Raw genomic sequence first — 27418 nt, 5'->3', positions numbered from 1 at the left:
GGTCCGGTTGATCCCCCTGGTAGGAGCTCATCAGGCTGGCAGGCGAGTGCAGGCTCAGGGCTGCAACCAGGATTCTCTCCCACCAAAAGAAATGGAGCGCTGCTCTCCTTCTGGGTCAGCCCTGACCTGGGATAGGTCACTGTCTTTTAACACCCATCTCCGTGGAACATAATCGGGTCCCAAGGCTCTCCCTAGCCCTCTCGCTGCCAGTGTGGAGCCGGAACCAGAGCCCCCCAGGGCGCGGGGCCAGCGGGGAGCCGGGGGACCCTGGGCGCGGGAGCTGAGGGAGGGTGGCAGGGCCAGGTGGCAGCCGGGGGACCCGGGGCCTGGAGCGGAGTCTGAGGCCTGGGCGGCGGGTCCTGCAGCCGATAATCAGTGGCGGGGCCAGGAGCGGAGCTAGGGGACCCCAGGAGCAGAGCCCCGGGGCAGAGGGCGGCAGCCGTGGGGTGAGGGGCCGGGAGCGTAGCCAGAGCTCCCCAGGGCACGGGGTTGCAAGGCAGCCAGGGGCCCCTGGGCGTGGGAGCTGAGGGAGGGTGGTGGGGCCAGGCGGCAGCCGGGGGACCCTGGGCCGGAGCGTAGCCTGAGCCCCGGGCGGCGGGTCCTGCAGCAGATACTCAGCGGCGGGGCCGGGAGTGGAGCCCCCCGACTGGCATCTGGGGCCAACAGCCTCACCCACCGCCCCCTAAAAAAGTTCCTCCTCCCCCGCTAGGGGGGACCGCTGCACAGACTGGGCGGGGCCTCTGCTGCAAAGCATGTTGTGTGCTTCTGACAGCAGCCCTGGCCACCTTCTCACAGTGACACCTGGGGGTGCTGTACCCCCAGTCCCCCACCCCGGGTCCCCCAGTGAAAAGGCGCAGCCATTTTCTCTTGAGTGCAAACGGGCCGCCAGGATCCAACCCGGCTCCGACCAGCCACCAGGTCAACCCCAGGGAAAAGGTCTGGAAAGTTTCTCATTCCAAACCGGCCACTAGTTCAACCGCCCCGGAGGAAAAGAGCTGTCGGACCCCACCTCCCTGGCGGTGGGGAGCAGCAGTCTTCGCTCAGGTCCGTTGCCCAGGGCGGACCAGGCCCGAGGGTAGAGCGAAGGAGGGAGTTCCCCGAACTGGCTCCAGCGAAATCTGGGGGCGCCCTCCGCTGGCAGCAGAGTTGAGGCCTGTCACGTTACAACTGCTGGTCATGATACTCCGGCGGGTGGACCGACGGCTCCACCATGGCCATGAGTCACCCCTCTAAGGCCCTGACGAGCGCAGTAGTGAGGATTACACCGCAGGGACCGGAATGTCAGCACGTGGGCTCTGCACTCGAACACATGCGAACGCGCCGTGTGCTACCCTCGAGAGCCAACACGCAGGCTGCCGGGAGCCTACGTGCCATTGACTGAGTCTGACCCCGCGAGACCGAGGCCCCGAAGGACGGGCTCAGGAACCCCATGCTGCATTCATGGTGGAGTAACCCCAGAGGTGTTTCTCCGACCACCTGTCCCTGTGAGAGGTTCCAGGTGGCCCTGAGCTGGTCAGCTTGGTCCTGGAGGGAGGTGGATGAGGAGCACTCTCGGGCCCAGAAGTAGCTCCATCCCCTTCCTTACACCAAGCTCAGCTAGCCCGGGACGCCGAGCCTGTCCGAAGCACTGAGCAGCTCGTCAGCCTCATGACAAGAACCCACAGGCACCCGCACAAATGAGTCAGGTGAAAAAGGGCAGGCGCCGCTGGCCCAGGGAGAAGGGGCTTGTGAGCCCCATCCAATGGATGCTGTAGCTAGGTAAGAGAGGGAGGCTCGGTCCCTTCAGGGGAACCACCTTCCCCATTCACCGCAGCCCCCCGACCCCCAGCGACCACCAGTCCCATCATGTCCGGCACCCACTGGGGACTGGGACTCGTAGTCTCCTGTATGTTAAAGAGACAGAGTCTCTCAAAGTTTTAACCCCCCTAAAACTGGGGGTCTTTCCTCGATTGTAAAGCCAGAAGGGACCCGTGTGATTAGAGCTGATGTTGGGGGAGGGAGCAGGGGCAGAACTGACAGGAGGGGGGACAGCTCTGATTTTAGGGAGCGGGAGAAAGAAGTGACGTATGTTGGGGAGTAGGAGGCAGCAGATCTGGTGCGGGCTTGTGGGGCACATCGGAGGTTTGAGCTGGGATAATTGTGGGTCTGGGGGATGGGCAGATAATTCGTTCATGAGAATGTTGGGGTTGGGGGGAATCCCCTTCCTCCATACATTTGGCAGAGTACACAACAGAGCCCTCAGCTGTGCGGAGGCGGGGGCTGAGCACCCAGGGAGAGGCAGGTGTAGGCAGGTGTGCACAGCTGTGCCGAGGATGGAGGTAAGCACCTGCCGATGCAGGCGGAGGACACACCTCAGCAGGGACGACTTGGGCTTTTCCGGACACACTTGGTGCCCAGTTACAGTGTTCGCAGCCGAGCATTCAGTCTGAATTCAGCAGAGGGGGACGGGAAGGGGCAGTGGGCCCAAGGGGGTGGGCTAGGTGAAGCGGGGGGTGAGATTGGGAAGGAAGGGGGGGATGGGCAGTGGGCCCAAGGGGGTGGGCTAGGTGAAGCGGGGGGTGAGATTGGGAAGGAAGTGGGGGATGGGCAGTGGGCCCAAGGGGGGGGTGAAATTGGGAAGGAAGGGGGGGGATGGGTAGTGGGCCCAAGGGGGTGGGCTAGGTGAAGCAGGGGGTGAGATTGGGAAGGAAGGGGGGGATGGGCAGTGGGCCCAAGGGGGGGGTGAAATTGGGAAGGAAGGGGGGGGATGGGCAGTGGGCCCAAGGGGGTGGGCTAGGTGAAGCGGGGGGTGAGATTGGGAAGGAAGGGGGGGATGGGCAGTGGGCCCAAGGGGGGGGTGAAATTGGGAAGGAAGGGGGGGGATGGGCAGTGGGCCCAAGGGGGTGGGCTAGGTGAAGGCGGGGTGAGATTGGGAAGGAAGGAAGGGGAGGATGGGCAGAGGGTGGGGAGGGACCCAGCCCCCAGGGAGTGGGGCCCCCAGCAGTACACGGCTAACTTAGGGAAGCACATGGGGTGAGTCCTGGCTGCCAGTCCCAGACTCACAGTCCCACCCCATGGGCTTGTCATTGGTCCATTCGTGACCCGTCGCCCCGCAACTGGGTGACCCCTCCCCCTAGGTCCCGCCCCCCGTAAGGAGGGGCCGCCTAGTGCCCTCACAGGCCCCGGAACCGCCCTGGCCAATGAGCGAGCGAGGAGGCGGAGACGAGATCGGGCCAATGGGAGCGGGCGGGGGCGTGTCCGGAGAGCGGGTCGCGCGGGGCTTTGGGCAGCGCTGCGGGGCTGCGGGCGCCGGGGAGCGGTGAGTCCGGGGGGCGGAGCCCCGCGCTCTGCCCGGCCCCTCCCGCACGCCCGGCCCCTTCCCCCTCCCCCTCATCTACCCCGCCCCCTCATCTACCCCGGTCTCTTCTCGACCCCCCACCTTCCCCCTCATGTACCCCGCCGGCCCCGCCCCCACCCCTTCCCCCTCATCTACCCCGCCCCCTCATCTGCCCCCCACCTTCCCCCTCATCTACCCCCGTCTCTTCTCGACCCCCCACCTTCCCTCTCATCTACCCCGCCAGCCCCAGGCCCCTTCCCTCTCCCCCTTCCTTCCCCCCCCCCCGCCTGCCGCAGTCAATTCCCGCCTCCCCGTCCCCCCTCACCTGTCCTGGTCCCCTGGCCCCTTCCTACGCTGCCCCCCATCTACCCCGATCCCTTCCTGCCCCCTTCAGTCCACCCCAGCTACCCCAGCCCCCACCCGCCACGCCCCCTTGCGGCTGCCACCTGCCCCAGTCCATCCCCGCTGCCCCAGCCTCACCTGCCCCACCCCAGTCCCCCTGCTCCCCTAGCCCTTCTCTTGCCCCACTTCCCCCACCTGCCCCAGCCCCTTCCTGCCTCGTCCCAGTCCCCCAGCTCCCCTCCCACGCCCTGCTTCCCCCTAGTTGTTTCCTGCCTCAGCTCCCCCCTGCTCTGCCCCGACTCCTCTCGTCTGCTCCCCCTCCCTCTCCTTCTCCCCTTCCTCGCCTGCTCCGCTGAATTCTTCCCTTCCTCTCCCCCGCCCCTCCTTCCTTCCCACCCTTGTTCGTTCCTCACCCCCTCTTCCCTGGGCATCTGTGGGGAGGGGAGTTTCCCCTGTGACACCCAGAGAAACTCTCTCTCCAAGGCAGGGTCGGTCTGTCTGCTGCGGGTTCCCTGGCTGGTTGCTGGGGAGGTTTTTCAGCGGGTAGAGGCAGCTGGAGAGTGGAAAAGCAAAGCAAAGTTCATGCTGCAGCCTCCGGTAAGAATGCAGAAGTGTGACCGCCAGCCCTGCTCTTTAGCTGGCTAATCTCCCCTGTCTCTAGTGGGTCTCTTGTCTCTGTAGGTTACCTGCTCCTTGTGGGTTCTGCAGGCAGCCGCTGGGCTGGAACTCATTGATTCAGCCGGAGCTGTGCTGAGCCTGGCTGGGCTGGGAGCCTCTCTCCCCACAATGAATATAGCCCTGCCAGGGAAATGTCTGTTGAGCGGCTGGGACAATAACTAGTGTGCCAGGGAAGGAGCAATGCAGCTGGGGCGCGTGGTGAGCTCTCCCCCTATATATTACTGGGTATTAAGGTCTGATGGTGTGTTTCTTGGTAGCCTGGCTGTAGAAGTGCTGGGGCGAGGGTGTGATGAGAGAGGGGTAAATGGAAATGAGTAGGAATTCTGGATCATTTAGGTACCTGAGATACAGGGAACGCTGGTTTTGAAGCCAGTGGGATTGGTAGTAGACATGGCCCACAGCAGAGTCTGTGTAGAAAGGGGTTCTATGGCATTTAGACAATTCTATCAGCACTCAAATGGTGCTACCTTACTGGTGAGTCCGGGGCATGAACCCTTAGTTCCTGCAGAATCTAAGCTTTTATTCTTTTTTTAAAATAGCCCAACTTTTCCAGGACGCTGAGCTCCAGTGGAATTGGTGGGTGCTCAGTGCCTTTGAAAATGGTGCCCTTAGTGGGGAAGACCCTAGTGATTTTCACTGGAGCCTTTGGGAACTTAATGTGTGGCTGTGAAACTGAGAAGAACATGTCAAATTCATGCTTAGCACAGCTCTGAGCTGCTGCAGAGGCTGGTATTGGAGCTGTGTGGGAGGCAGCAGCTGCCCAAAATATGGAGCCTGGGGGAAGGGTAGAGTAGCAGACACCCTACCATGCAGCAGCCTCAGGAAGGGCAAGACAGCAATTCTCCGTTCTGGAGCTGGGTGTGTGTGTGAGAGACAGAGGGGAGAAATGATACTTCCTCATGTATGGGATGCCTACAGGCCAGATGCTGGAAATGAAAAATAGAGCCCTTGAACAGTACTCCGCTAGGCTTTGTTATCCAGGAGGTCAGACTAGATCATAGTGGTCCCTTCTGGCCCTAAAATCAATGAGTCTAGATGCATATTCAGCTAATTACTATACAAAATAATAAAACTGGGCCAATATTAACAGTACTCCCCCACTTCACGCAGACCAATAACTGTCCACTCTTGTCTACTCAGAAAACTTCACACCTCGTCCCACGGAGTAGGTCAGAATTGATATCCCCATTTAACAGAGTGGGAAAGCGAAGCACAAAGTGATGACATGACTTGTCTGTATGGTCCAGTGGAGGTAGATTGGGAGCGTCTGTTCTCTGTCTCATAACACAAGAACAAAGGGACATTCATTGAAAAGGCTGGAAATTCAAAACTGATCAAAGGAAACACATTTTCACATGGTGAATAATTAGCCTGTAGAACCCATTGCTACTGGATGCTGTTGAGGCTGAAAATGTAGCAACAAAAAGGGACTGGACATTTATATGGATACGAAGAAAATGCAGAGTGATAATAGTTAATGCTCCTGTTTCAGGGCTTTAAGCTGATCTCTCACGGTTAGGGATTAGGAGGGAAACCTTCGTGGGGGAGGGGGAAACTGGCATAATCTGCCTGCTGTGGGGTTTTCTGAACTTTCCTCTGAAGCAGCTAGTTCTAGCCACTGTCAGAGACCGGATACTGGATTATATCGACCAGAAGTCTGATCCAGTCTGGCACGTCCTATGTGATGGGCAGGGCGTAAGAAGTTGGACAGAGCTGTACCTAGAGCTGAAGAATCTTGGCTCCCTGCCCAGTGTCCGCTCCTGCTGCCACACAAGGCTGCGGGATCTGTGTCTTCAGCTCTGCAGCGTCCCCTGTAACGCTGTACGTGGAATGAGGAGTTGGCACCTTCTTGTGACTATTTTCTCAAACTTAGATTGACGTGAAGAGGAGACTGATGCAGCTGACTAATTCCTGACACCTTCAGTTTACTCTCTAGGGAAAATTTCCTTCTTGCCAAAGTGTCAAATAGAGGGCCTAGATACAGCGGTTCTCAGAACAAATTTTTTGGTGGCCTCAGAGTGCGGCCACCAACTCTTGCTGGTGGCCGCTCTCAAGTTTTTTCCTAAAATACTTAATTTAGCTTTAGGAAAAACAAATAAATATACACTGCCAAATCACTGTAATTTATGTATTGCTAGCTAATAAGTCTGTTGTGAAAAGTGATATTAACAAACAGAGAAGTATCACTATTCACAGCAGACTTACTCAGCTGCTTGTATCTCTCCCAAGGCGCGGCAGTGCGGAAGGAGCAAGACCCTGGGCAGTTACACTGCAGCTGTGAGCCCCAGGGAACAGTCAAGAATCCTGTCAGTTGCACTTAGCGGCTGCTTGGGCTAAAGCTGTGATCAGCAGTAAGGAGCACTTCAGCTGTTTGCGCGGGGTGGAGGAGCTGAAAACAGAGGCAGAGGAGGGATAGGGTACAGGGTAGACTATCAAACCTCTTTTACCCCGTGTCTATTTCCTACTCCTCCCACATTCCAAAAGTACCAGGGAGTCTTTTTTTTGTGGGGGGGGGAGGGTCTTTTTCTCTTCCATCAACAAAACAGGAGCCCAGGGCTGAGGTTGCTACTTGCCAGAGGCCGATAGGAAAGGTGGAAGCAGTTGTGCACTGTCCTTTGAGAAAGCCCTGGTAGGAATCTCCGCAGCCTCTCCTTTCCCAGGAGTAGGGGGGCACTGGGCTTCCAGGTCTCTAGAGGTCCGTGCCAGTTCCTTCCGTCATGTCTAATATTGGCCTTTGTTTGCAGGTGTCTTGCAATTTTTTTTCAGGCCATGGACTGACATGTCCGTAAAGTGTGCAAGCTGTTTAAGCAGAGGTGATTGTCCTACAGGGAGGTGTGTTTGTGAAATGCCTTGAGGTAAGGGGGGATATAGAAAGGTAGAATATTGCTCTTATTGGCTAGCATGTTTCTAAACACACGTGATTGTCCAGGGATGTAATGCCAGTGATGTGGGGCAGGGTTGAGCCCTCGTAGTTCAGAACACAGAAACGCGGTGAAACACATTTGAATGGACAGAGTTTAGATCTTGTTGTTTATGAATAATGATGACTGTGTTGGCTGAAATGGTCACCTTCTCTCCAGTCTGGGAAAAGCTGACACTGGATCTACTGTGAGGTTATCTAGAATGGGGAGGAGTCATTTAGTTTTTGTTCATCACCATACTTAGCTGCTCATTGTTGCGCTCAGCTAAACCTCTGCTCCTTGTTTGGGATGCAACAGTCTCCTTCCCCTGTAAACGTTAACACTGGAGGCAAGTCCCAGGTCTTAGACAGGATCACGGATGAGCCAGCTACCTGGGCCACTGGGCTAGGTGGTGGGGGTCACCTGGTCAGAGTGCTTGAAGCAGGTTAAGCTGAGTCTCTGAGGCAGAAAGGGAAACCTGGACTTCCGGGGTACATCTACATTGCACTAAAAAATGTGCAGAACCAAGACTCAGCCCGGGTCAGTGGGCTCGGGCTCTGCGGGTTAAAATAGCAGTGTAAATGTTCAGGCTCAGGCTGGGCCTAGGCTCTGAGACCCTCCCCCTGTGGGTCTCTTATTGCAGTGTAGACATGCCCCTGGTTTCCTAGCGTTAAGGATCGGATGAGGGCTGCAGAGGGTCATGATGTTTGGTTTCTTACTGAGGTTTTGAATGTGTCCATTTCAGCCTTTTGAGATGCCAGGGTACCATGGTGATGGGGGTGGTTGGTGGGGGTGAAAGAGGTTGTAAATGGTCATAACAATAATATTAAAAAGGCAACACAATAAAATTCTAAAGATGGTCAGTTTTAACGTTTGATCTCAGTTGCCCCGACGTGGGCTCATCAGGGCATTGACTCCACAAGGTGTGGCAAGTTGTTTGACTGCACTTCCATTTTGTTCTTAAAAATCCTCGACCAGACAGAGTTGGTTTGGTTATTGTCTAAAGACACAACAATGCGATATGGAAAGGAGGTATGGGAAGCAAATTCTTGCAGTGTGTTCACCTTACACAGAAGGTGTGCTTCAAAGATTTGCAATTCAGCTAGCAGTATTCATAAGATGATTTTACAAGTTACAAAACTCTCTCTACATCCCTAAAACCCAACCCACCAGGCTGTCTCACATCCTTCACTTGTTCTGTACCTTCCTTATCTTTTTTTTGGGTACCAACATTCCAGGTACTGGTCCTTGAAGGTACCTCCGTGGCTTTTGCCAGTGCAGAACATTAATGTATTTTGCCTTTAACAAGTGTCCCATTTTCTAATGCCAAAGCTGAGTCCAGTTTTGTGAAGTGTTGTGGTGAACAGAATTGTGGGAAGAGCCTAATACATTCAGTTAACATAACTTCCCAGCACTTAAAAAAGAATTATATTCTATTAATATTGTGCACATAATACCTATCAATGTGGTGTATACTACACTTAACATATGTTTTGACTAAGAAGGGCAATGTAGGTGATTTTTTTTTTTTAATGTCATAAGAATTCTGGGGAAGACTGATTAGGGGACTTGCCTAAGCACCTTTAATGGAGCGGGCACTGGCCTTTGATTTAAAGAGAGAACAGTTTGCGTTCATGCTGCGTCCCATCCCTTCAGCCTGCAGTTCCCTGCAAAAGCACTGTGCATTCACTGTAACTTGTCGAAGGGGTGTTTGTGGGTCCTAAAACTCTTACAGGCTTAACATGCTGGCCAAATTTGCAGCATGTCCACCTCTAGTGGCTGGTTGGCTGGAAGATTAAACTAACTGCTGCTGCCAGCTAATGAAGTTGCCCCCCTGGCTCACGTTGTAGAGGTCTGTGCTGTGCTATAGAAGGTCCTAGGTTCAAACTCTGCCTTGGATTCGAGTGGGAAGGGAGGGGATCATTACACTGGTAAACTAGGTATGATGGGTGTGGAGAAGGAATTTACCAGTTTGTGAGCTGGTTACCTTCAGATTTTTTCCTAGTGGGTGGGGAGCCTAGGGATCTTAGCATCAGTGCAGCATTAGTATAAGAGCAAGTATTCTGAAGTGAAGCTTGCTCTGGCATGGTTAATGCTGCTTGTACTGCAAAGGAGGGAGGCAGGTGACTGGACACTGGTGATGTGTAGCCGTAAATAGATAACTATACAGTGGTTGCAAGATCTTCACCCTCGGTATTGTGCCTGAAGTGTGAGGCAGAACCCCCAGCTCCTTTTTTGTGATTGATATTACAAGCTAATGGCGAAAATCGCCCACTCTGTCTCCCTAAGATAACACGGTAAATAAATCGGTGGGGGAGGGGAGCAGCGTGTGTGTGGCATTAGTGGAAAAGCTATAAAGTCTGCAGCTGTATCCAGTTAGGAGGTTGGAGGAAGGAGCCAAAAGCTGATGAAAATATGCACTGAGGTAGTTAAGCAGAGTGAAAAGGGTTTAAAATATATTTCCTCTTCCAAAGTGGATTATCCTCTGCCCTAGAATGAGAATGTTGCTTTTGTACAGAACTTGACTGACCCAAATGGTTCCATAATTAATCTTTGATTAATTTTTAAATTCAGTATTCCCAGCTTGAATTCTGTCTCCAAACAGTCTTTTAAATTATTATTCAATGTGTTCCATGGCAGACTGATACCGTGTGTGTGTGTGAAATCTACGTGGAGGTCGCTGTTTGGTTTAGTGGTTGGAACAGGGGACTGGCAGTGGGATGGTCTGGGTTCTATTTCCCCAGATGTCCTGTGCGGTGTTAGGCCCGCGTTTGAAGGTGATCCTCGCTAATTTCATGTGAGTGCCCGAATGGGAGCTGAGCTCTCTTGTGTTGAGGATAAATTGGTGGATGTTCAGGGGCTAAGCTGCTGCAATGGTATGGGCCATGTAGGCACCCAGAGAGCTGTGTTGCTACGATTGAGGGAAAACCAAGCAGTAGTCTGCTAGCTGGCTGAGGCATATGAAGGTCACCTCCATTGCTCTCTTATGGATGCAGGATTGCAAATCTGAAACCTCGAGCTAGGGAAAGGAGCCAGCCCTGTCCTACCTGAATATCTATTTTAAAACACGTGTGGTCTACTGTCACATGCCTCTTGGTAGTCTTCTGTGCTGGGCAAACTTGCAGATTCATTCCCCCGGGGCTATCGGCACTCATAAATCATAGCCCCTGACTTTGGGTTCATGTCAGCTTGATATAAGTGTTCTTCCTTCCTCCGCTTCATCACAGCTTCATGAGCCAATGGCTTGAGAAAGGCCCTTCACCCTCGGTGTCTTGGGTGGGGTGATCTCACAGCACTTAAGGCACAGACCTTAGCCTGGCAGCAGCTGGTGTAGCAGGTAATTTGTCACCCCTATTTGATGTCTGGGGGAAACTGGCGCACAGAGAGAACAAGGATGAGCAAATGGCAGAGCCAGGAAAAGAACCCAGGAATTCTGCCTCCCCAGGGCATAACTACACTGCAAAAAAAAATCCTGCTCTTAACCTGAGTTAGCTAACCTGAGTTAAAACGGCAGTGAAGATCTGGCAACGCAGGTTAGCGGCTTGAGTTAAAACTTATAAGGTTAAAACTTACTATTAAAGCTTCTAACCCAAGCTGCCGTGCCTTCAGCACTCTTTTAACTCATCACAGTCAACTGGAGTTAAGACCACACACTAGTTCTTTTTTTTTGGCTGTGTGGATATACCCCCAGCCGTGTGCTCAGATCACACCCCTTCCTTGCGTTGATTGGCCCGTCAGGGTGCCATATGGTGTCTCTTTCCCACATGCACTGGAAGAACGCTCTGCCTCCAATGGTTAACTGTCAGCTTTTCATCATCTAAACCCAGCTTATTATTTATATTGCCAATGAACACAGGCCCCCATGCACTGGAGTCTGTGCAGCCAGAACTGTTCGGAGCAAGCTGGTTCTTCCATTCTCTCCACTACTCAACTTAGTGCTGTATCTTTCCTATTTAACCAAACACTTGAATGATCCTGCTCTCCCTGCGATGCAAATTCTTTGCCGCCTCCTTTGCCTAAGCACTACTGAGCATTTCAAAGGCTTTTTCCCGTTGTGGGTATTAACGCCTGTGGCCTAAGCAAACCTTCCTCCTCTTTGGCATGTGTCTGCTGGGAATTCAGTGGACTCCATACTCCTGAGCTAGGTACTCCCGGCTGTGGTGTGATATGGCCCCCTTGTCTCAAGAATGTGTCCCTGGCTCTGGCACCGGCTTATTGGAACATATTTTACACACCCAATAAAACTCCCACTGGCGTGTGTGTATCGACAGGATCGGTCGGATGGCAGCTTGCATGTGGGCGTCCGTGGTTCTTCTGTGGTCGGCTGTTAAGGCGCTTTTTGGTCAGATGGCATGGGATCTCCATGCCACTGACTCAGAATAAGCTTGTGTGGATGTGTGCATTAATCAGTTACGTCACTAAGCTGGATACCTCCGCACAAGCTTATTCTGAGTCAGGATCGTACTGCACACATCAGCTGTGTGGCCAGATACATATAAGCGCTGGTAGGTGTGATGGTTCCTGGGGATACCCTGGTTTATAAGTAGGGCCATACCAAGTTCACTGTCCATTTTGGTCAATTTCACAGTCATAGGATTTTAAAAATAATAAATTTCATGATTTCAGCTATTTAAATCTGAAGTTTTATGGTGTTGTAATCATAGGGGTCCTGACCTAAGTTCCCTCTAAACTGCGCAGCCGCACAGCTGCCTATTAAGCCCTGCGCAGGGGCTCAGGGCTGTGGCAGGGAGTGGCGCCTTTCCCCCAGGACGGACCTGTTGCGGCAGGGAGAGATTGCTGGGGAGAGTCCTCTCTCCCTGCCATAGCACCCAGGCAGCTTGCACCCTAAATCCCTCATCTTCAGCCCCACCCCAGAGCCTGCACCACCAGCCGGAGCCCTCACCCCTCCTGCACACCAACACCCTGCCCCAGTCCAGACCCCCATCCTGGACCCCACGCCCCTCGTTCCTAGCCCCAGCTGGAGCCCTCACCCCCTGCACCCCAACCCTCTGCCCCAGCCCTGAGCCCCCTCCCACACTCCAAACCCCTTGGCCCCACCCCCACCACATGAGTTTTGTTATATGCACCAATATGGAGGTGATGTGTCACATATCACCTCCATATTGGTGCAGATAACCAAATTCATTCTGCACATGCATGGGAAAAATTAGAGGAAACACTGGTCCTGACCCAAAAAGGAGGTAGGTGTGTGTGTGTGTCAAGTTTTTTGATGGGGGGGGGTTTGCAGTACTGCTACCCTTCTGCACTGCTGCTGACGGCGGCGCTGCCTTCGGAGCTGGGCAGCTGGAAAGCACTGGCTAGTAGCCCAGCTCTGAAGGCAGCGCTGCCGCCAGCAGCAGCAGCACAGAAGCATGGCATCAGATAGCATTGCCACCCTTCCTTCTGCCCTGCTCCTGGGGGCGCGGCCTTCAGAGTTGGGCGCCCGGCCAACAGCTGCTGCTTTCCGGTCACCCAGCTCTGAAGGCAGCGCAGAAGGGAGGCAATCTGGCAAGAACAGGGCTGATATTACAGAAATACACATCCCTAAGAAGTGCTAGGCACAGAGCACTCACACAGACACATTCCTGAAGAGTGGTACCAGAACATCCCAATATCCAGGATGGTACAAACACATTCCCCAAGGATAACAGGAACACGCTGACCCCTCCTAAAAGATCAGGTCAGGATGACAGTGTGATCAATAGAGATGTTTTGATCGAACCAACGTGTACAAGGTGATGGGTGATAACTAGCCACGTCAGGGGCCAGTAACTAACCATGTCAGAGGCAGTACTAATTTGTTTGATTCAGGGTATAAAGATGTATCTCCGAGGGAGTATCTTTGTCCGGCTGAGGTGGGAATGGAAAGTCCCACCATTCACTGAGCTGTGTCCATTGTCATGGGCATCCTAGTGTCTTCACACTTTCATGAGCAGTAATGAATGAACCCTGCTTCAGCAGCAGTGGTGGTGGGTGGGGGAGATTAAGGCATGGAGAAGTGAATTGACTGTACAGAGGGAATCTGGGTCCGCACCTGAATTGGAACCCAGGAGTTCTAGGCTCCCTGTCTCCTGCTCAAGGTTATGCTGGCTGTCTCCTGAACTGTCAGGCTGCAGCTTTTTAAATCCATTATTAAGCTAGAATCTGGCACTGGCTGGGCAGTACTGAGATCTGAGCCTCGTGTTCACACCCCAGGAGAAGTGCAGAACAGACAGCAGCAGGTCCTCTTCCTGAGTCAATGACCGTCTCCAGAGGGGAGAGAACTCCTGTCTGGATGGCCCACTCAATGCGGGTTCTGCTGGAAGTGCTAAAAGAGGGGCACATACTCTGTGGGTGTGGAGGGCATTTGTGTGCTGGGAGCTGGGCTAAGCTGCTGTCCCGTGCTAGTCACTAAACAGCCATCAGAGGCATAGGCGCCAACTTTCCCCGGCGCCGGTGGGTGCTTGTGCCCCATGGCCCCGCCCCGACTCCACCCTTTCCATGCCCATGCCCCGTCCCCATTCCAACCCCTTCCCCAAAGTCTCTGTCCCCACCCCAGCCCCGCCTATTCCCTGAACGCATTGTGTTCCCCCTCCCTCCCAGTTCTTGCCGTGCGAAACAGCTGTTTCGCGGCACAAGCGCTGGGAGTTTGGGAGAAAAAGCGAGCATGTGGCACGCTCAGAGGCAGAGGTGAGCTGGCGGGGCGGGGAGCTGCTGGTGGGTGCAGAGCTCCTGGCTTGCGCTCGATTCACATCAGTGACTTAGAGATGAAAGACGGCTTCTTATCTCCAGCTTTCTGGGGCAGGAAGTGCAGCTATTTCTGAATATCGTGCAGCTAGAGAATTTCAGTGCGTGTCCTGAACAGGTTTGAACTGAAAGCACAGACAGATTTTATCTACCTGATGCTTTCTTTCTAGACTGACTGTCCTTTCCTAGCCCTGCCGGTATTCTCTAAATCCTAGCTGGAGGCAGTGTGAAATTGTAAGCTATGCTGGCTGACTGACTGCTCCGAGGAGAATACAGTATGTGCTCAGCTGCCGGTTCCGCAGCAGCACGTATGTATCTTGCTGGGCAGGCGTTAATCTCTGACATGTTGCTCATGCCAGTCACATACCCACAGCTGCGCTCTCCGGGCTGGGTTCCCTCCTGTTGTCACTCTCTGATGAGACGGTTAGACTGGTGCTTCATGGAGGTGAATGGAGCCAATACAGAGCAGGCATCTAAATATGGGATCTGGTTCGCTATTGTTGCACCAGTGTTGTGTTTGTCTTGGATAATGATAGCTGTCTAGTTTGCCTCTCAACTCTAACAGCTTTGTTAAAGGCAACCTTTGCAGGGAGATAGACAAATGAGGTTCATCTCAGTTTTTTGGTGCTTTGATGCATATTGTGGGCCTCAAGAGTTTTTGCAGGCCAAGTTTTGCTGCTTGGGTTTCTGTACATTAGATATTCAGGTCCAGGGTACTTCTTGTTGGGAAGCCGGTTTGGAATACTGGAGAATTTAGGAGGCTTAAGATATAAGCATCACAAAGGAAGCGAAACTGGATTCATGACGTGGGAAAGTGATATTAATTTGGATGGTTTAAAACTATTTTTGGCATCTGCTGGACTCAAATGCCCAATAAGCAGTTTGGAGAAAAGAGCTTGCTGTTAAAGATTCAGAAACGGTAAGGAAAGGCTAAGAGCTGCTTGCCGTTCATATCCAAGACCTCCACTTATGCCCTGTTACAAGGGGAGACAAAACTTGACATTCCTGCTATATCTGTTATGTGAAAAGCAAGAAAAAAACCCTACTTTATGTGCCATGAGGCAGCAAACAGGGCACGACCCTTTGCAGGTCCCCTTTAAGAGAGTAATGGACCTATGAAAGCAGAGGAGCTGCCATGCTCTCAATACTGGAGACCAATGCAGGCTGACTGTCATCCCAACGCTGCCCACCACAGGTCCCTTAGCTGACTTAGTGGCAACGCTCCACCAGTGGGATAAAAGACACAACCATCTGGCTCTCCAGAGACGCTGTTAGTGGCTGATCAGTGACCATGAGGGCCCTTGCTGTGACTTAGAAAGGTCTGAGAGTCGATTAACCCTTTCATAGGTATTAAAAAGCTGTACTCTGGTGGTCCTTCATTGTATATACCTTCTCAGAGGAAGGTTTTGTGGTTAAGGCACTCAGCTGGGTCTCTGGGGGTTTGGGGTCAATTCCCACACCTCTGCCACACACTTCCTGTATGACCTTGGGTAAATCACATAATCTCTGTGGGCCTCGATTTTCTCTCTCTGTAAAATGGGATTAATAATCTCTTCTTTGTCTCTTTAAATTGCAAGCTGTTCAGGGCAGGGGCTGTTGCTGTGTGCGTGTGCACAGCATCCGGTGCAATAGGCCCCAGAGCTCAGCTGGGGCCTTTGGGTGCCACTTGGATACTACTAATAAATAACACCTGAGGGCTGGGCTATTATTCCAGCTGCTGCTCTGGGGTCCTCTGTACTCTTTTGTGGCTGCCTTTCCCCAACATAACTGATTTTCTCCCCTGCAGCCCAATCCTTTAATATTTGGTGGGGTGAAAGGGTTAACGCAGTGTCTCAGCTGCCCATCTTTGGATGGAGAGCATCTCAGACCATAATTAATGACCAGTGAATACAGTTACTCCATCAAATTATTTACTGAACCTGGTCCATTAGAAGTAAGCTATTAAAGAGCAAAGCAGATGCACTTAGGAGTTCAGCTAATGTTCCCTCGCCTTATATCATTTCATTCCAGCTTGCGTTCCCTTGTGTGATTTGCTGAATGCGTGTGGCCAGCCTTGATTGCCTTTTGCCTGTCGCTGTGCGTTGCATTATGCATCCTGTTGGATCTTCCACCGAGAGGCTAGAGCTCGGCCTGTTTCAAAATAATTCTGCCTGCAAGCCTTGGGTGAAAGGAGTCGCTCTGCAGCGAGTGTGGTGTCTGTGCTGGATTTGCAATAAGTGACCCTGGTGGGGTGTGCAGCCAGGTGATGGAGGGGTTCAGAGCTTGCAAGGTGGGGCGAAAGGGAAGGCAATCTGCCCTGCTCGCCTGAAACTGCCAGCAGTGGGGTGAAGCCCTCCTGAAGGACATGAGAAGAAGCAGGAAATAAGGGACAGGTGCTTCTAGGCTCTCTCTCTGGCTTTAAGGAGATGGGATTGGGGGGGAGGGGAGGGAGAGGGGCAGGGGCAGGACCTTCTCCATCCTGCCTGCTTGTTTAGGAAGCTTGAGGCCAGAGGCCTAGTCCTAGGACAGAGACATTTATCAGTGGGTTTAAGATGATTAAATCCAGAGGCATTGTGATCTGGGGAGCTGAGTAGGTCTGGAGATAGGGGTCCTGGGTTCTGCTACTCTCTGGTCATGTGGCTTTTGGCAAGCCACTTCCCCTTCCTGTGCCTCGTTTTCTCTGTAAAGCAGGCATATGAGATCCTCTTCACTGAGTGAGGTGCTAGAAGTAATTGTGTGTAAAGCCCTCGGTGATGGAGTAATGCCCTGTGAAATGTATCTTTAACTGTCCCGAATGCACCAGGCGAGAGCTGGCTAGATGACCCCCGACGCTCTCTGCATGTTCTGTCCCCTTCCTCCTAACAGGTGGTACCCAGCAGAAGAGCTTCATCCTTCTCCATTTTCTCCAAGTCTGTTAAACTCGGAGAGAAGTTCTAGAGTGACACGGCCAGCACGTGCCTGCTGTGGATACGGGTTGTGATGTTCCTCAGACACTGTGTTCTTAGTCAAGAAGCCATCCTCCCCCGCTTCCCGAGTCTGTCTCTCTCCGTCTGCCTTGCTGTCTCATCAGCCCCTCTGTGCATCCTGTGCCAGCCATATCGCTGCACGGCATTCCCTCGGCTGCTTCCCACTTCTCCTCTCTCGGCTTTTTATCTTTTTTCCTCCTCTGTCCCCGTCCCTCCCCCAGTTGGTGGTGTGTACTCACCATGGCCCCGATCTTACGGCAGGATCTGCCTGGGCAAACCTCCCCACGCGTGTGACGCCCTGTTGACTTCATTGGGACTCTGCTTGGGGGCAAGATTGCCCGGGTCCAGTTGCAGACTCGGGGCTTGTGTGCCCTCCGTGGAGTGGGTGAGCGGGTTCAGCGAGGAAGGAGCAGTCAGCCCTGTAGTGAGTGGTGGTTCCTCCTCCAGGGGGCAGTCTTGAGGCCAAGAATCCCTGGGGTAGAAAGAGAGCCAACCCGGGCTGGGTGAGAGAACAGGCCTGGCCCATTTGGGCGCAGAGACCATCTTCCTCCCCAAAGGAGGGTGAGATGGGTGAGTGTGACTCTGGGTGTACATGCACACACCCCGAACCGCAGCCATCTCTCCCTCTTGGTGCCTGACTGTGTTCCTTCCCCAGCCTGCAAGCTTGTGTGAAGCCTGTTAACTCCCTGCCTGCTGGAGTGGTGTGGCCTGCACAAGCTGTGTCTCTGAGCCATCCAGGTGACACCTAGAGATTATTATTTCTGTTATGGTACCGCTTAGGAGCCTCGCTCATGGAGCAGGGCCCCATTGTGTCAGGCGCTGCACATGCCCATAGTGGAGACGACAGTCCCGGCCCCGGAGAGCTCCCACTGAAGTGTCAAATGAGGTGTGTGACTCGCAGATGAGCCAAGCTGGGGGGTTGGGAGAACGAGACCAGAGTAAGAGTTCAGCAGAGAAGCAGCTGGCTCCGCTCACCCCTTCCTTAACTACTGCGGGTCACTGAGTGGCACCAGGTTCAGTCACCTCGGCTTTGGCTTGAGTTTGTGATGTTCTCGAGGTCCAAGGTTCTGCTGTCTCATTACTGATCCTCCCAGCCAGCCTGTTCCCCTCGCACCCATCTGGAAAAGGCAGAAAAACGTTACCAACTCGCTGGGTTCTGCTCCTACAGCCTGTGCCTGAAGCCTGCGTCCCTCTGACGGACTTGTGTGTGACCCTGGCATGGTAAGGTGCTGCCCTGCAGCCCCCCAGTGCTGTTCCCCTGCCCTTCAGCCCCCTCAGTGGCACCTTGGCTTTATGCCCTCAGCCCTCCTTCCTGCCCCTCTGATTTCCTCACCTAATCTGCAAAAAGAAAAGGAGTACTTGTGGCACCTTAGAGACTAACCAATTTATTAGAGCATAAGCTTTCTTGAGCTACAGCTCACTTCCTCAGATGCATATCATGGAAACTCCAGCAGGCTTTATATATACACAGAGAATATGAAACAATACCTCCTCACGACAGCTTATGCTCTAATAAATTGGTTAGTCTCTAAGGTGCCACAAGTACTCCTTTTCTTTTTGCGAATACAGACTAACACGGCTGTTACTCTGAAACCTGTCACCTAATCTGGGTTTCCCTCACTGGCCTAATCCCATAAATCCTCAGTACATCCTCTCCCTCCCTCCTGGTCTCCCCACAGGATGCGGGGGCATGGTTACGCTTGGTGCTGTCTGGTCTAAGGGTGCCCGGGCTACAGAGCACTGTATCCTGCTGTCTTAGTCCTGTCTCTGACCTGCCAGACTGTCTCCTGCACCCAGGGCAGCTCTGGATCCTACCTGGGCCCTTCTGAGAGTAGGCGTGGGTGCCCATCCCAGAGACTAAAGGGAGGCTGGCCCAGTGGTTCAACTCCTGGCTCTGCCACAGACTGCCTGTGTGACCTTGGGCCAGTCACTTAGCCTCTTGGTGCTTCAGTTCCCATCCGTGCAATGGGGATAAAAGCACTGGCCTGCCTCCCTGGGCTGTTGGGCAGATAAATGCATTAATGACTGAGTGGTGCTCAGGTGCTACGGTGATGGGGGTCAGATAATTAGTTAGATCCCACCCCTACCCCGCGCTCTTGGAGCATGCCAGCCACTGGGCACTCAGGCCACGTGGGCACATGAAAATCCCAGCTCACTTGGGTGCCTGGTGGCTTCCCGCCCCCCCCCCCCCCAAAATGTTAAGGCTGTTTGTAAACCTCCCTGGGTATGTCTGGGCCTGCAGCTGGCAGCGACCCTAAGAGCAGACATGGTCATGCTGCCAGGGCTTGTGCCAGCGTGCTGACATAGCAGCATACCGATTGGATTGGGCAGCTGCTCAGGCTGTTAAGCCCACCCCACCCTGGGTCTTAACTGGGCTGGCTGGCCTGAGTTCCTGCTGGATCCGCAGTGTCCACCCTGCTCCAGCTCCTGCAGGCTGGGGGGCTTGCTCCCTGCTGCGGTGTATAGATTGTGACCCTTCAGTATTTTAAAAATGCTTTTAAATCCTCTGCTAAAGGGCACCCCAGAAATGGCAGAGTATAAAACGAACAGGCCTTTGGGACCTGCTCACCATTCACTTGCTATGGCCTAGTTCTGGGTTCGATGGATGTCATGTTCAAAGGAGTGTTTTTTTTTTTTTTTTTCCTCCAATTCCACCAAGGATCTGGGGTTTTCTTTTTTCAATAAACCCTTCGCATATATGCATCAGATAAGGTCCTGCTGCTGGTGGGAACAGACAGATTCCAAACCAGATACAGGAGACAATAATAGCTGCAGATTTTGTATATATGAACCAGGCAAGTCACAGGATTCTGTGTCTAAACGTGCCTAGCTTGGCGTGGAGCTGGCTTATCAAAGGAGTGATAAAGGGCCTTTTCCCTCTGGGAGCCGTGCTAGGATTCAGGTGCCTGGCTGCACCAGTGCAAACCTCTAGTGTAGATGCAATTGGCATCAGTGCTGATAAAGCTGCCCTGGTGTAAATCGTGTGTGCGAGGGCTTTGCCTGGGTGCAGTGACATCCAAGGGCAGCAGTGACAGTATTATTGGCTCCATGGAGGCCCCTGTATGGAAGGAGCCTGGAAGAGTCAGTTCAAGTTCCTGGGCACAAAGTGTCCATGTGCGACTGCCTCCATCAGCAGGGATTGAACTGGGGGCCTCTGGAGCTGAAAGCATCAGGCTTCTCGAGCTTGAGCCACATAGTGTGGCTGGGACTGTAAGGAACCGGTGTCCTGTGTGGATCAGCCACAGGAGGAGATGTGTAAGGAATCTGGCCTGGTGGGTCAGACCTGCTGCTTAAAGTGCTCTGTGTCCTCCTGAATTGTGATCTTGCTGGGGACAGGCACTGTGTGTTCTGCATTTGTCCAGCGCCTAGCACAACAAATGCAGTGGAAAGTCTCAATTTAAATCTGAGATTTAAATCAGCTTTTCCATTTGTACTTCAGTTATTTTCTGAAGAGAGGTGCATTCTCGTTGGTTGATATAACCACCAAACATGTTGATTTACAACTAAATAGAGCCTTTATGCTAGATTTGGTACATCTTTTTTGTTGGAGATTAATTAACTTTATACAACTAATTGAGCAATTACATAGCTTAATATTTTCCAATTCTTCTTGTACATGTTTAGTGTGTTAGAAAATAGTGAATGACATATTGCTTGTTTACTGGATAATTAACTTTTTGCTCATGATTTGTATCAAGCTCCATTAGGATGTGACTGGAATTTAATTTAAAACAGTGAATAACATTTATTTTTATTAAAGAAAACAACCTGGGGTGTTTTAGGTACATAAACTTCTCATCAAAACATGTTTCACATTTACAGCTACATGATTTCTTAAACAGAGGAATTAACTGTAGTCAGTGAATTAAACGGATTATTTCAGCTTAGCCAGGGAAAAATTTCAAATATGCCTAAATGAAAGTGACTGGAGCTTAAAAGTTCCCACTTGCCTGAGTCTCTTGAAAATGAGACAATAGTCTCCTGAGTTACTCAGGCTTTTTAAACTAGTAGATCTTATCCACTCCCTTCAAGTTCATATTCATAGACTGGAAGTCAGATAAGTTTTCCTGATTTTTTTTCAACTCCTAATCGATTTCTCAACTTTGAACGAATTAGTCCAAATGAAGGAAATATTCTTTGCCTGCAGAAAAGCCTACTGCTGTCAAAAGCTGGTTTAGCTCTTCAACATACTCTGGTTCCAGGTGCTTAGCCAATGACTTCCACCAGTTCACTGCTGTGACTTTCTTTAAAAACATAATTGGCAAACATGTATTGCTCAAGTAGTTCACCTCCGCTCTGCTGCTGCTTCAGCAGTTATCCCGGGACTTCGGGTTGAGAATATTCGCGAGAAAATGAGGTGGAGTAAGTGCTTGATCCATCTGCTGCTTTGCTGCTTGCAATCTAACTCTGATGCTGGGTATTTCTTTCTTCAGTGTCTCTTGAGGTTCTTGCCATATGCCAGCAGTACAGCAGCAATCTTTGTGCAGTTTGTCCAAGGCTATGGAAGTAGGTTTCAGTATATTGGGCAGATCTTCTACATTTCTCTTTAGTTGTTGATGACTTTGGCTGTGATAGTTCCATCTGTATTGTCACAATTTTGCTTCACAAATTGTCATCAGAATAGATCAGTTCTTAATAAATAGCTCAAAAGCAGTCAACCGCTGAAGTCCATTGTCTCTCTTGGGGGAGAATTAGTTCAGATCCTCCTGCTCTTTTCAGTGAAGCAGAAGCAAAGTGGTTGTCATGGAAGTATTTTGCAGTTTCAGCAACATTCTCCTTTATTCCTGGAGGTGCACTCAAGTCTTTGGCTAAAAAATGTGTCCGATGAGCGCTGCACCCATATGTTATAAGTTTTCACGTTCCCTTCATTACCTTCTTCTAGGTTTCCTCTCATCTTTGCTACATTTGTGGCATCACCTGTGACAAAGCTACACACTTGAATTTCTGTTCAGTGTTAGAGTTTTTATTGCTACTTTTACGTATTTTGCTGTATGGGGACTTCCTGATGGATCAATTGTTTCTGTAAGATAGACCAGTGATTCTCAACCTGTGGTCCGTGCACCACATATGACGCTGTCTAAAGGGTCTGGGACAGACGTAGACTGGAAACGGACTGAACAGAAGTCAACTATATATACAGACAATAGATTTCCAAAGGGGTCTGCCTCCATTTGAAAATTTTTAGGAGCAAATGAAAAAAAGGTGGTGAACCACTGAGAGACCCCACTCCATCATCTGGCTCACAAGCGCATATCACTGGATTATTATGTACATTGCTCTTCCCATTAAGACCCAGATTACCACATTTCCCATCAGGTTTTTTTGCACGCTGTTCAATTTCATACGCTGCATCCAGCAACGTCCGCTCTGCAGGGTGGAGTGTAGCATGGTCCTAATGATTGAACCAGGTGGCTGAAATGTTTGTTCTGAACAAAATGAAAGGGAGATTCTTTTGCTTAAAGGAACAGGGCAATATTTTCATCAATGGAGTCTTGCTGAAATTCGCTGGTCCTGATTACGAACTCACCCATGGTTTTATGGGATGATGAAGAAAGTCTTTTGATACAGGCATTTTCCTGGCGGAGGTATGTTTAGTTGCGGCTCTGCTGGTGTTGCCGGCAGATGACTCTGAAGCTATAGATGTTGCAGATGATGGATGTTCATTATGTCTAAGATGGCCCCTGAAACGATGGGGTTTTTTTTTTGTTTTTTAAGCCAGTCTCACTAATTGTTATCCAGTGCACTGCTTTAAAAAGAATAAGAGATTGCAAATGGACGAATCCTCCTATTTTAGCTGCTTGTACCACTGTTTAGATGAAATCATTTATTCTAAACCCAGTTTTATAGGGAAAATAATAAATCATAATCCTTACCTAAATCTATGTGAACCCTTATCTCTAGCAACATATCAAACAGCTTGGGGGGGAAAAGATGTTTTTTAAATGTTAGAATTCATAAGTGCCCAATAAAACTTTACTTTTAAACAGGAAATCTTCACCTCGGAGGTTTGATTATACTAAACAATAAAAGAAATCATTTCAGAAGTCCAACAGTAACAGTAAACTGGTATTTAATAACATACCAATTCTAGTATGAATTTCAAAATGTGTTCATAAGTAATTTGACCAAAACACAGATTTATGACAATCTAGGTTCTCATTCACTAGCAGAGTCAGATGTCCTAGGCAGTCTGTAAGAACGATGCCAAATTAAGTTTACTAACCAGTTGATTCAGCTTGTTCAGACAAGTCCATTTGTTCATCTTCAGTCACTGCCTTCTGAGGACCATTTTTCGTGATGTTGTTTCATTCTGACAACCAGCCCTTGCATCTCTTTGTTGTGCTGTTTACACTTGGCACCTGTTCCTTTTTTACCCAGAGGTACAGGAATTTCTTGAAAATATTCCCAAATTAGGTCTTTTTACAACCTGCAGCCATTGCAGGTTTTTTCCTCTCCAGTTCCTGGCTCTTGAAATCAACCCTGGCGGCTGCGCTCTGAAGAATGTTGTCACCTCTTCACGCGGAGTCTTGCTTTGACACCAGCAGTGCACATTCTTCCTTGTCACAGAAGTCCTCTGGCCCACTCCCGGAAAAACAGAAGAACTAATGACAATCCAGGACATCTGTTTGTGTAACACACACAGCTTTTGCACTGCAGTGTGGTGTTTGTTGAAAGAAAGCAAGGGAGGCGGTTGAAGAATTACTGGGTTTCTGTGTGTTTGTATCTGTCTGTGTACATATGCAAAGAGACAGAGCAAGGGCATTGATTGGAAGGCCTAGAACCATCCAGAAGCAAGGGCTGGGGGTTATTGGGTGGATGAGTGTTTTCTGACAGTAAGTTTCTGTGGTGGGAGAAGTCAAGGCACAAAATGAGATTAAATTAGCTAAAGGCATAAAAGGTAACAAGAAAACATTCTACAGATATATTAGAAGCAAGAGCAAGGCCAAGTACAGGGTAGACCTGTTACTCAATGAGGGAGGAAAAATAACAACTGAAAATGTGGAAATGGTGGAAGTGCTAAATGACCTTTTTGTTTCAGGTTTCAGAGTAACAGCCGTGTTAGTCTGTATTCGCAAAAAGAAAAGGAGGACTTGTGGCACCTTAGAGACTAACCAATTTATTAGAGCATAAGCTTTTGTGAGCTACAGCTCACTTCATCAGATGAATATCGTGGAAACTGCAGCAGACTTTATATATACACAGAGAATATGAAACAATACCTCCTCCCACCCCACTGTCCTGCTGGTAATAGCTTATCTAAAGTGATCATCAGGTGGGCCATTTCCAGCACAAATCCAGGTTTTCTCACCCTCCACACCCCCACACAAATTCACTCTCCTGCTGGTGATAGCCCATCCAAAGTGACAACTCTTTACACAATGTGCATGACAATCAAGTTGGGCTATTTCCTGCACAAATCCAGGTTTTCTCACATCCCCCCCACCCCCATACACACACAAACTCACTCTCCTGCTGGTAATAGCTCATCCAAACTGACCACTCCTCAAGTTTAAATCCAAGTTAAACCAGAACATCTGGGGGGGGGGGTAGGAAAAAACAAGAGGAAACAGGCTACCTTGCATAATGACTTAGCCACTCCCAGTCTCTATTTAAGCCTAAATTAATAGTATCCAATTTGCAAATGAATTCCAATTCAGCAGTTTCTCGCTGGAGTCTGGATTTGAAGTTTTTTTGTTTTAAGATAGCGACCTTCATGTCTGTGATTGCGTGACCAGAGAGATTGAAGTGTTCTCCGACTGGTTTATGAATGTTATAATTCTTGACATCTGATTTGTGTCCATTTATTCTTTTACGTAGAGACTGTCCAGTTTGACCAATGTACATGGCAGAGGGGCATTGCTGGCACATGATGGCATATATTACATTGGTGGATGTGCAGGTGAACGAGCCTCTGATAGTGTGGCTGATGTTATTAGGCCCTGTGATGGTGTCCCCTGAATAGATATGTGGGCACAATTGGCAACGGGCTTTGTTGCAAGGATAAGTTCCTGGGTTAGTGGTTCTGTTGTGTGGTATGTGATTGTTGGTGAGTATTTGCTTCAGGTTGCGGGGCTGTCTGTAGGCAAGGACTGGCCTGTCTCCCAAGATTTGTGAGAGTGTTGGGTCATCCTTTAGGATAGGTTGTAGATCCTTAATAATGCGTTGGAGGGGTTTTAGTTGGGGGCTGAAGGTGACGGCTAGTGGCGTTCTGTTATTTTCTTTGTTAGGCCTGTCCTGTAGTAGGTAACTTCTGGGAACTCTTCTGGCTCTATCAATCTGTTTCTTTACTTCTGCAGGTGGGTATTGTAGTTGTAAGAAAGCTTGACAGAGATCTTGTAGGTGTTTGTCTCTGTCTGAGGGGTTGGAGCAAATGCGGTTGTATCGCAGAGCTTGGCTGTAGACGATGGATCGTGTGGTGTGGTCAGGGTGAAAGCTGGAGGCATGCAGGTAGGAATAGCAGTCAGTAGGTTTCCGGTATAGGGTGGTGTTTATGTGACCATTGTTTATTAGCACTGTAGTGTCCAGGAAGTGGATCTCTTGTGTGGACTGGACCAGGCTGAGGTTGGTGGTGGGATGGAAATTGTTGAAATCATGGTGGAATTCCTCAAGGGCTTCTTTTCCATGGGTCCAGATGATGAAGATGTCATCAATATAGCGCAAGTAGAGTAGGGGCTTTAGGGGACGAGAGCTGAGGAAGCGTTGTTCTAAATCAGCCATAGAAATGTTGGCATACTGTGGGGCCATGCGGGTACCCATAGCAGTGCCGCTGATCTGAAGGTATACATTGTCCCCAAATGTGAAGTAGTTATGGGTAAGGACAAAGTCACAAAGTTCAGCCACCAGGTTAGCCGTGACATTATCGGGGATAGTGTTCTTGATGGCTTGTAGTCCATCTTTGTGTGGAATGTTGGTGTAGAGGGCTTCTACATCCATAGTGGCCAGGATGGTGTTATCAGGAAGATCACCGATGGATTGAAGTTTCCTCAGGAAGTCAGTGGTGTCTCGAAGGTAGTTGGGAGTGCAGGTAGCGTAGGGCCTGAGGAGGGAGTCTACATAGCCAGACAATCCTGCTGTCAGGGTGCCAATGCCTTTTTGTTTCAGTTTTCACCAAAAAGTTTAGAAGCAATTGGAAGTCTAGTGTAACGAATGTCAGTGAAAATGAGGTAGGCTCAGAGGCTAAAATAGGGAAAGAACAAGTTAAGAATTTCTCAGACAAGTTAGATGTCTTCAAGTCACCAGAGCCTGATGAAATACACCCTAGAATACTCAAGGAGCTGACTGAGGGCATGTCTGAGCCATGGGTGATTATCTTTAAAAAGTTATGGAAGATGGGAGAGATTCCAGAAGACTGGAAAAGGATGGGGTCTAAATTAGCAGTTACCACTCAAGAAAGATTTTTGGAGTCACTGTGGATAGTTCTCTGAAAAAATTCCACTCAATGTGCAGTGGCAGTCAAACAAGCGAACAGAATGTTGGGAATCATTAAGAAAGGGATAGATAATAAGACAGAAAATATCATATTGCCTCTATATAAATCCATGGCACGCCCACACCTTGGCTACTGTGTGCAGATGTGGTCGCCCCATTTCAAAAAAGATATATTGGAATTGGGAAAGGTTCAGAAGAGGGCAACAAAAATGAGTGGGGTATGGAAGAGTTTCCATATGAGGAGACTTTTCAGCTTGGAAAGGTGGGATATGATTGAGGTCTGTAGAATCCTGACTGGTGTGGAGAAAGTAAATAAGGAAGTGTTTACTCCTCTTAACACAAGAACCTAGGGGTCATCAAATGAAATTAACAGACAACAGATTTAAAAGAAACGAAAGGAAGTATTTCTTCACACACTGCACAGTCAACCTATGGAACTCCTTGCCAGAGGATGTTGTGAAGGTCAAGACTATACCAGGGTTCAAAAAAGAACTAGATAAGTTCATGGAGGATAGGTCCATCTGTGGCTATCAGCCAGGATGAGCAGTCCATTCCCTAGCCTCTATTGGCCAGAAGCTAGGAATGGGCAACAGGGAATGGATCATTTGATGATTCCCTGTTCTGTTCATTCCCTCTGGGGCACCTGGCATTGGCCACTGTCGGAAGACGGGATACTGGGCTACATGGATCTTTGGTCTGAGCCAGTATGGCCTTTCTTATGGACAAACTGGAGAAATGGACTAAAATAAATAGGATGAAATTCAATAAAGACAAATGCACAGTACTCCACTTAGGAAGGAGCAATCACTGCAAACATACAAAATGGGACATGACTGCCTAGGAAGAAGTACCGCAGAAAGCGATCTGGGGGTCATAGTGGATCACAAGCTAACTCTGAGTCCACAGTGTAACACTGTTGCAAAAAAAGCGAACATCATTCTGGGATGTATTAGTAGGGGTGTTGTAAGCAGGACACGAGAAGTAATTCTTCCACTCTACTCCGTGCTGATTAGGCCTCAACTAGAGTATTGTGTCCAGTTCTGGGCGCCACATTTCAAAAAAGATGTGGACAAATTGGAGAA

At 50.4% G+C, this 27418-nt stretch overlaps 1 protein-coding gene across 2 annotated transcripts in view; it reads left to right on the top strand.

The window, feature by feature from the left end:
• Positions 1–3279: 3279 nt before the first annotated feature.
• ADISSP (adipose secreted signaling protein) overlaps positions 3280–27418 on the top strand; it is a 144635-nt gene continuing 120496 nt past the window's right edge. The window contains exon 1 of one of the 2 annotated variants that reach the window (XM_084626483.1): positions 3280–3298. The gene's annotated coding sequence lies outside the window, so the exon portion shown is untranslated. Of the gene's footprint in view, positions 3299–3892; positions 4256–27418 lie in introns of those variants that run through there. The other variant, XM_084626481.1, reaches the window with a different exon arrangement.

Source organism: Lepidochelys olivacea, assembly GCF_965140295.1.
Source record: "Lepidochelys olivacea isolate rLepOli2 genome assembly, chromosome: 4".
NCBI lineage: Eukaryota > Metazoa > Chordata > Testudines > Cheloniidae > Lepidochelys > Lepidochelys olivacea.
Note: the sequence above shows the minus strand (reverse complement) of the source record. Positions and strands in the feature narration are given on the sequence as shown.